This window comes from Opisthocomus hoazin, chromosome 33 (assembly GCF_030867145.1).
Source record: "Opisthocomus hoazin isolate bOpiHoa1 chromosome 33, bOpiHoa1.hap1, whole genome shotgun sequence".
Classification (NCBI taxonomy): domain Eukaryota; kingdom Metazoa; phylum Chordata; class Aves; order Opisthocomiformes; family Opisthocomidae; genus Opisthocomus; species Opisthocomus hoazin.
Window position 1 is genome coordinate 3,235,862 of NC_134446.1, and position 10,027 is coordinate 3,245,888.

A 10,027-nucleotide genomic window follows, 5' to 3' on the forward strand; every position below is an offset into this window, starting at 1 on the left:
AGCTCATTTTTTTCCAGAGTTCTTGGGAAGTATATTAACAGTTGTGCTTTTATTGACAGCCGATTTTTATTTTTTGTTTTTACTTTTAATATTTTAAACAATGCTCCCATCATCATCAGTCTCTATGTCAGAATTTATTTTTTCCATATTTTACAATGATAGCCCCCCTTTTAGACACCTTTTTGAATTAGTTTTGCAGTCTCTGCACCTCTATTGATGACCTTCCACGAAGGGGCCTTCTTCACTCGAGTGTGGTGTACCCACGGTTCCAGCCCTTCTACTGTGACCGCAGTGTCAGTTGTTAACAGTGCCTGGGAAGGTCCCTTCCACCTCTCCTGCAGTGGTTCAGAGCTCCAAGTCCTTATGCACACGAAATCACCTGGTGGATATTGATGCACAGGCGTGTCCAAAGCAAGCGACCTGGTCAGCACAACGTATTTTCGGAGTGCTTCGAGGGTTCTTCCTAAAGAAATCAAATACATTTTTAAATCAGTTTCCCCTGCTGTTCCCATATCCCCCGGGAATCGAGGAGTTTGATCAGGTCTGCCATACAAGATTTCGTATGGACTTACACCATCTTTAGACCTTGGCTGGATTCTGATTCTCAGGAGTGCTAATGATAGGGCTTGTGGCCATTTTAAAGACACTTCTTGACAAATCTTACTTATTTGTCTTTTTACTGTTTGGTTCATTCTTTCAATTTTCCCACTTGATTGCGACAAATGGCTTCTTTTCTCTCACTGCCTAATTGTCTTTGCCTTGGGATATTTCAAATCCCAAATAAATCACTGCTTCTTTTCCTGTCTGGGCCTTATTTCTGGAAACTCTGTACCCCCCTTGGCCCAGAAAATTCAATAAACTGACAGTAATTTCAAAACATTTTTCCTTGCTTTCTGCTGCTATCAGAATATCATCCACGTATTGCAACAGTGTTCCCTTCTCCTGGTTCTGTTTCTTCCATATTTCTAATTCTTTTGCCAACTGATTCCCAAATATTGTGGGGCTATTTTTGAATCCCTGTGGAAGTACAGTCCGTGCCAGTTGCGTCTTTCGTCCTGTAGCAGGGCTCTCCCATTCAAAAGCAAAGAAGGCATCCTTTAAATCTAGTACAGTAAAGCAGTTATGTTCCTCTTTCAGAGATGGCAGTAAAGTATAGGGATTGGCTGCTACTGGTTGTATATCTTGAACTATCTGATTTATAGCTCTTAAATCCTGGACTAGTCGATATTCTTTTCCTCCAGATTTCCTTACTGGTAATATAGGAGTGTGATATTCTGACTCGCATTCTGCCAAAAGTCCATATTCCAAAAATTTCGTGATTAACCCCTCCAGTCCAGTTGTTCATGGTAGTGAGGTTTCTTTGCAGGTAAAACTGGAGTGTTAAATTCTGACTGACAGTCTCTTAATTGTCCGTGCTCCAAGAGGGAGTTTATTACGGGTTCTAACCCTTTTCGGGCTTCCAATTTGATGAGACGCTGGTTTTTTTCCTTACCGGCTGAGCTCCTGATTTCCATTTGATTTATGTTTTTTGCGGGTTGTACGTTTTTTGTTTGTGCTGGTGTTCCTGCAGCCCATGCTAAAGGAATGACAGCATCCGATCGTTCTTCTGGAATATCTTCTTCTCCGTTACTCTTCTTAGTCAGCAAGCGTGTCTGAGCTTTCCGTGCCTTTTCTGGAGGAACATGGAGCTGAGCAGCGTTTAGTTTACATAACCAATCTCGCCCCAGCAGTGGCAAGGGACACTCTGGCGTATTGAGAAGTGAATGAGTTACTGTAGTATTTCTAGTAGTACAGCCCATCGGTTCTAAAAATGACCTTTTCCCGGTGACACCAATTACACAAGTTTTAATTTTACTTGTAGGTCCCTTACAGTCAGTAAGTACTGTGGGAGTTGCTGCGCTGTCTATGAAAAGGAAAAAAAAAAAAAAAGAAATCGGTCGTTTTGTTGCCCAGCTTGATTGGAACCAGAGGATGGGCTGGGGAGACTTTGACAACATCCTCCGGTCCCCTTCAGTCTAAGCCTATCTCTGGCAATACCTCGGCAGCTGCCTCCGTTCCTTTTCCTTGATCCAATAAATGTGGGCAGTTTTTCTTCCAGTGCCTGTCGTGTGTACGACCGGCACACTGGTTTACTCCTAAAGGGGTATTGGTATGACTTAGCGTGCCCTTGACCTTTGCATCCTTGCTCAGTTTTTCCCTGTGTGTGGGTAAGAACGCAGCACCTGGCGGAGGGGGGTGCCCGGTCATTCTGGTTTCAGCCGTGGTGTGTGAGGTGCTGTGGCTCTGTGCTGCTGTCTCCTGGACGCCTCCTCGCTGCGCCCCGCAGCCTGCCTGCAGAGTCTGAGCAGCCTGTGCTGGTGCGTGTGGCTGCAGGCCTTCCTCACGCGTTCAGCCAGCCTGCGAGCAGAGGCTCTCTGGCCCGCTCAGTCAAGGAGGCCCTGTCCCTGGGCCAGCAGTCCTTGTTGCTTGTGCTCCTCAAGGCAGGGTCCTATGGTCCTAGGAGCCAAAGCCCTGACTGTGCCCCCAGCCCGACGGTGCTAAGCAGCAGGACGTGTTTGGTCCTAGCTGAGCCTTGATTCCTGTGGAGAATCCTGCCAGGGCCCCAGGCTCTGCTTTTCCCCTGGATGGTGCTTGATGTCGTGGGGACGAGGGCCTGATCATCAGTGCCTGATCATCTGCCCGATGAATGCAGTGGAGACTGCAGGTCAGACTGGCCGCAGGGTGCCTCTGCCGAGCTGCGAGAGGGGGGCTCTGGTACCTGGCAGCCTCCTGGCAGCCTTGCCTTGTCTCGCCCTTCTGCCTGTGCTCTGCAAAGAGGGCCTCGCCTGCGTGCGGGCAGGAGCCCCGCACCTTGCCCTGCCTCTGTGGGTCTGTTGTACAGACGAGCAGCGTGTGCTCTACGTACAGAGACATCTCTCTGCTCTGTAGACAGCCTACATTCTGCATACAGGCAGAAGAGCCCCGTGCTTACATGGACATCTGACAGATTTCTCGATGGCGTTTCATGAGTCTGGAGTTTGTGTTGCTGCTAGAGGTTTGAAATCGGTCTGATTGTAGGTGGACAACAGCCACCTTGAGAATGGCTGGCGAGCGCTGACTTTCACCTCAAAACTATGAGTGTAAGAAAAAGTCTCTAGGGTTTATGCTCCTTCGTCTTTGTGTTTGTGTTTGTTTTATTTTTTTCCTTTTCTTTCTTCTTTGCTCTTTGCATGGTCTGTGACGCGTGTTGTCAGTCACCCTTTGGGGTTAGGTATTCGGTCTTCTTGGTATTTCGGTTTCGATCTTTTTTTTGCTCTGTTGCTAGTTTACCCACAGCCCCCTGAGAGCAGCCTCTTGCTTTTCTGTTGCCAGAGAACCCCCCAGGCCTTGGCCAAGGGCTTCTGCTCTGTCCTCCCTCCAGCAAAAGGCTTCGCTTTGTTCCTGTTAGTCCCCAAAGAGGACAGGCTGCCTTGCCCGCTTGTTTCATCCAGCTGACCATAACACCCCTCTTTCAACTGCTCTGACCCCTGCTAGGAGAGCTGCTTGCGCTCTCTCTCTCCCCCCCTCTCTTTCTCGGGGTTCACAGCAAAGCCAGTTGATACCCTACCCGTATGTCTTGCTCAGCTCCTCACAGCTGTGGACTGTGGAGTTATTGCCCTATTCTGCGAGCACAGAAATAATACAGCTCTTTATTTACCGCCTCCGATGTGTATAAACCTCTGTCCTCTCCCTTCTGGCCTCCCTGTGGCCTCCAGTGAATTGATGGATTCACTGTGTCTTTCTCCAAGGTGGAGCCAAACCGGTCTCTCCATTGGGACAGAACTTGTAAGGCCAAGGATTCCTGGCCTGACGTTGGCCGGTTGCTGGCTTGTGGAGTTGTGCACGGGAGGAGACAGAGCTGTAGCAGTTCACACTGCTGAGACAAAGTGCTTGGCTGAGATCCCTTCAAATTAGGTGCTTACAAAGGCTCAGAATAAAGCTCTGTTGTAGCCGTCGGCCTCCCCTGTAGCTTGTAAACGTGCTTACTGACAGTGGAAACTGAAAGGCGACAATCCTGAAGAAGCAGTGGAGAAAATGTTAATCTGTTCTTGAACAAGGTCTTTGGTTTGTTTTCGTAAAGAAGGCCAAGCGCTTTCTCCAGTGGGAAACTCAGGGAAGCCCGAGAGAAGCGATATCCACTGTGTGTGAAAGGTATTGCCTGTTCTTGCATGAGAACTGTCAGCCTGACCCGTGCAGGCACACCAGATTGTCCTTTTCCAGAGATGACAGTTTTCTTGTCCTGTGTCACGATTCCGTAGAGGTGCACTGACACGACGTGCTTACTCCTCCACGCCATCCCGAGGTCACCACCGTCTCCTTTCTATCTTCTGCAGCTTCCATTGCGCACTGGTGTATTTGCTCCGAATGGCACCCTCTCCCGCTTGGGAAAGCTTCTCCTGAAAATCCAATATGAAATGGCTGAGGCGTCTCGGGGGCTTTGTTTCCAAGCGGCTTGTGCTTCTGAATTTGTCTGAAAATGTCGGGGAGCCCCTGGGGTCCCCCAGCAGAGCAGCAGGGCTCAGTTCAGGGTAAGCTCAGCCTCAGGGTGCTGCCCACAAGTCTTCCAGAGAAGAACCTCTTGTGTCACAAGCCCATTTCTGGGCAACTTTCAGAGAGGTTTTCACATGTGCCGGGCAGGCAAGCCGGATTTAATTAGCGTGGGAAGTGAAGGGCTCGGCAGCTCGTGACTTCAGTGATTCTGTAACTCACGCTAGGCGGGATTCAGTCCAGCCTTTTACACGGACAGGATGTGCGCCTGCCGTTGGCCCCTACAACACCTGCAGTCCGTTCCGCAGCTCAGCTGCATGAGGTGTGAAGAAGCACATCCCTTGGTTTCTTTTCGCTCTGCCAACCAATAATGTCATTTAAAGCTCTCTGATCCTTGCACGATGAGGTACAAACCGTAGTTCCCTCTTCTCTCCTTCGAACTCATGATAGCATAGATGTCTTTCCAACTGCCTCTGCATTCTCCTTCCGTAACACCTCAGCTGCATTTCCTTTGGTTCGTTTCAAGCTCACTCCTCCGTGTCCACAATACGGTGCACAGGGAGGAACTGATTCGCTGTTTCTTGGCAGCATCTTTCAGATGGCTAAAGGCCCTTTCACGGCTCCCTTCTGTCTTCTCTTCCTGACCTGAAACAGTGGTCTGGGTTTTCTTGGCGCTGCGTCGTTGCACCACAGAGGAGGTCTTTGCTTCGTTGCACTGCGAGGGATCTCTTTGTGTCCTTGCACCGCAGGAGATGACTTTGCCTCGCGTCGTTGCATCGCAGAGGATGTCTTTCAAAGGTGATGGAGAGCTGCTCAGCAATGACATCTACCACTCCTCCCAGTTTTGTGTCGTCAGCAAACTTGCTGAGGGTACATTCTAACTCTTCATGCAGGTCATTGATGAAGAAGTTAAACAAGACTGGGCTGAGTACTGACCCCTGGGGAACACCACTGGTTACAGGCCTCCAACTAGACCCAGCGCCGCTGATGACAAGCCGCTGAGCTCTGCCATTCAGCCAGTTCTCAGTCCACCTCACTGACCACTGATCTAGCCCACCCTTCCTTCCCCTGTGAGGATGTTATGGGAGACAAGGGCAAGTCCTGTCTGGCCAACATAGTGGCTTTCTATGATGGCGTGGCTAGATCAGCGACAAGGGAAGAGCTATGGATGTCATCTGTCTGGACTTCTGTAAAGTCTTTGACACATTCCCTCACAACATCCTTCTCTCTAAATTGGAGGAACATGGATTGGATGGGTGGACTATGCGGTGGCTTGGAAGGTGGCGGCCAGAGGGTAGTGGTCAATGGCTCAATGTCCAGGTGGACGCTGGTGACAAGTGATGTCCCTCAGGGGTCTGTACTGGGGCAGGTGCTGTTTAATCTTTTGATCAATGACTTAGCAAGATCAAGCGCACCCTCAGCAAGCTTGCAGACAACCCCAAGCTGAGTGGTGCAGAAGACACTCCAGAAGGGCGGGATGCCATCCAGAGAGACCTGGACAAGCCCGAGAAATGGGCCTTTGTAAACCTCGTGAGGTTCAACAAGGTGAAGTGCAATGTCCTGCTTGTGGGTCGGGGCAACCCCTGCTATCAATACCGGCTGGGGGGACGAGGGGACTGAGAGCAGCCCTGCCGAGAAGGACTTGGGGGTACTGGTGGATGCTTTGCCTGTGCTGCACCAAAGCTGTGTGTGGACAGCAAGGGAAGAGCAGATGTGGGCACACGCCAGCAGGGAGTTTTACCCAGTTTGTTCCCAGTTTATTCCTTGGTGGTTTTGCTCCAGGGAGCCAACACGGACGTTGTTGAGACCGATGTGGCAGAGCGTCACAGGGTTTGGCCGAGTCCCCGGTCAGGGGCAAGGAGGTCTCTGTGGACATGGTGCCCTCTGCCAGGCCCCAGCCGTGTGTTCTGACGGGCTCGTGTGCCCGTCCGGTTGCTGGGAAGAGGCTCCTCTGGGGGGAAAAGCCAAGGGGGAAGCGAACCTGGCACCGGCCGGGCCTGGCCACTCCTGCGCCGAGCTGTGCGGGGGCTCAGCCCTCCCCACAGCCCCAAGCCCTCCCTCTCCCCCCGCGTCGGGGCTGTGGGGGGCCGGGCAGCGCCGGGCGTCTGGGCCGGGCCTGGCCCGGGGCTGGCGAGGGGCCGGGCCGGGCAGGAGGGCCAGGGCCCAGCTGGGCCTGTGGGCCCTTTGGCCTAGCAATGGTGGCAGGGCGCTCGCCATTGGCTGCGCCCAGAGGCCTCGAGGCTGCCGGCCAATGGGGCGGCGCGGTGCCGCAGGAGAGAGAGGCTGGGGCGGTCGCCAAGGCGACGGGGACGCGGCGGAGCCCCTCGGGGGAAGCTGCCCGCGCAGCGGCGAGGCAGGGCCCGGGCAGGCTCGGCCCGGCCCGTCCCGTCCCGTGCCGGGAGAGCCGGCCTGGAGGCCGTGCCCGGGGCTGCGGGAGGACGGAGCCGCCTCGGCGAGCCCTCCCCGGGAGCGGCCGGAGCAGGTCAGCAGCGCGGGGCTGGGGCTTGGCCCCGGCGGGGCTTCGGGTGGAGCCGGGGCCGGGCCGAGGGTCCGCCGGGGCCGGGCCGGGCTCGCCTGTGCTGCCTCGCGCGGCCCGGCTTTGCCCCCGGGCCGGTCCCGGGGCCGGGCTCTGCCCCGGGCGCCGCTCTCTGCCCGCGGTGCCCGCTCCTGCCGGAGCTGCGGGCCGGCGCTGCCTGGCGGGAAGCTCTGCCGGGCCGCTCTCGCCTCTGGCCGGGGCTGTCGGCGCCCCCTTCCCCCGGGCTCCCGCCGCTCCCCCCCCCCCCCGCTCCGCTCTCCCCGGGGCCGGATGCGCGCGCGGCTTCGGGAAGCTGCGGGCGGCAACGGCCGGCGCGGGGCGAGCGGGCGCGTGGGAGGCAACGGCCGGCGCGGGGCGCTGGGGGCGGAGCTGGGGGCGGTGCGGGGGCGGTCGCGGGGCGGAGCGGGGCGGAGCGGCGGTGCCCGGCGGAGAAGCGGGCGGTGTCGGGGGGGGCGGCGGGGGCCGAGGCGAGGGGCGGGGGGAAGCCCCTTCCGTGCGGGGAGCGGGCGGCGGGCAGCCCGGCCCTGCCCCGGCTGCGGGCGCGCTGCGGGCCGGGGAGCCGGGGCGTCTGCCGGGCGCTCGGAGCCCGGGGTGCCCGCGGTTCCGCGGCTGAGCGCGGGAGCCGGAGTCTGGGGCCCGAGGTGCCGCCTGTTTGCACCCGGCTGCGATCGTGACAGCCGTGTCGTGGCCGTGCGTGTCTGCCCCAGGCCCTCGGGTGAGGAAAGGCAGAGCTGGGCATGGCCTTGGTGCTGACGCAGGGGCAGGTCAGAAGGTTCCTAACCGAGAGCTGAGGGGTCTGGGGGGCAGAACCCAGCCGAGGGCTCCGTGGTTGGGGAGCTCCAGCCAAGCGGTGGTGGGCGTGAGGAGCAGGGTCCTGGCTTGGGCAATAGCCGTGGCCGTGGCCATCGCAGCCGGGCCAAGCAGCGGCTGCCCGAGCAGACTTCGTTCTGGCACTGCCCCGCTGTGCAGAGCTGGACTGGAAAGGCGGTGTGGAGTGTTCTTCTGGCAGCAGCGTCACAAATGCGCCTGTGCTGGTGGTGTGGGTGCCTGTTGCTGTTGCACACCGGCTGCTGGTGGGAGGAGGAGGGGACTGGCTTTCGGAGAGGCCGCCCTGCCCTGATGCTGGTGAAAGTCTGGTAGGGTCTCGTCTAAAGCGCGTTGGCTTGCGCACTGCTGAGTACCCGTTCGCAGAACTCGCTGCGCTCTGGTGTCTGGCAGCCGGGCAATGAGTCTCGCTGCTTGGGTTTTCTTCTGTATCGTAACGTCATGGTGCTGCTTGTCTCTTGCAGCATCTTCTGACGAGCTTGCAGCTGAGATGAGGAGAATCGAGCAGACTGGTCACCAAGTCACTTCTCAGCGATACGCCGCAGGGTCCCGTTCTTGGATGACTTTCAGGCTTGATGGTAAGAGACTCAAGTTGCAAAGAAAGAGTATTCTGAAGGCAAAAATTCATCTCTATTGTTAGATCAGCCTGTTGCGTCCAAGGCTTATTGCGTTCCTGAAGGGCAGTCTCCTTGGTTCCTTGCTCTCTGCCTTCCCAAGGTGAATTCACTTGCCAGGGAGGAGGGTTTCCCCTTGCTGTCGTGGTGAAGACAGTGTCCTGTCTGGTGCTTGTGGTGGCATCTTGCACTCGGGGAAAGCAAGCGAGGAACATTTGTTCCCCGTGAGGGGGCCAGCAGCAAGGTTTGCAGGTGTGGACCTGCTTTCCCCAAGCCTGGGGTTTGTTTACGCGGTGTGCAGTATGGCAGCATGCACACAGAGTGTGTATAGCAATGGTCTGGTTCATTTCAATCATCGTTTCCCATTTGAATTGCTCTGCTCGTTCCTCAGTGTGACGTTTCGCCCCTTTGAGCCTTATTGAAATGCTATGTTTCCACAGGTCTGACCCTGATTTTGTGCAACCTATACGTAAGACTGAGCTATTTGTGTAGTGATTAAACTCTTCAGACATGCAAACAGGATGGAAACAATGATTATAGTTATTAATGAAAGTGTGTAATGGATCCAGGAGTCCACTCTGTCCGCTTTTACTGCAGTGTAACTTTCTTTCCAAGGTGAAATGTAGACGAGAAAAGACTGGACAGGGGTATTCAAGGGCAGCGGTGTCCTCTGATTGAAGGACCTATGTAGCCGAAGCTAAAATCTGCGCAAGAGAGATTATACACTGTTTAACTGTTTCCTCTCCTCTTTTGTTGTGAGTGCATGAGTAGGATATGGTTTTCCGTCCCTTGTAAGATATTCCTTCTGGAGTACCAAATGTGGGGACTGTTGCTTTTAACGTTACTTTAATTACCTCTCTTGCGTATTGGTGCAACAGGGGAAAGGTTCAGGCCAGCCATAGAAAGTATTTACCAGGACTAACAAATGTTTATGCTGGTTACATCTGGGTAACTGTGAAGAATCTATTTGCCGGTAGTGCCTGGGCGTTATTGCTCGTTTTACACTTTCTCCTATTGTTTTCTTTTCGACTTGTGGATTGTTGTGCTTAGAAGTCCTCTTTTTTCCAAATTGCCCCATGAGCATGGGCAACTCCAAAAGCGTATCTGGAATGTGTGAAAAATGCTTGTTCTTTTTGCAGTAAGCAATCAATTCCGCTTTTTGGGCTGAGGTGTTGTAACGTGGTCTCTGGTTACTACTGCGTATGCAGCACATCACTTTCCTCCAGATATGCAACTACTTCCCTCTGTGTATAACTCTAAAGGAAAATCAGAAAGAGGAGTAAAAAGAGAAAAAAGAGGAGTAAAGAAGGAGAAAGAGTCTCCTTTCCTGGAGATATTCAAGACCCGCCTGGACAAGGTCCTGTGCAGCCTGCTGTAGGTGACCCTGCTTCGGCAGGGGGGCTGGACTAGATGACCCACAGAGGTCCCTTCCGACCCCGAACATTCTGTGATTCTGTGAGTATCCTGGCAATTTGGTCGTCTGGAGTAGACTTGCTGGATTGTTGTTGGTAGCTCATTTCGTTGTGAGATCACCAGCAAAGTCTCA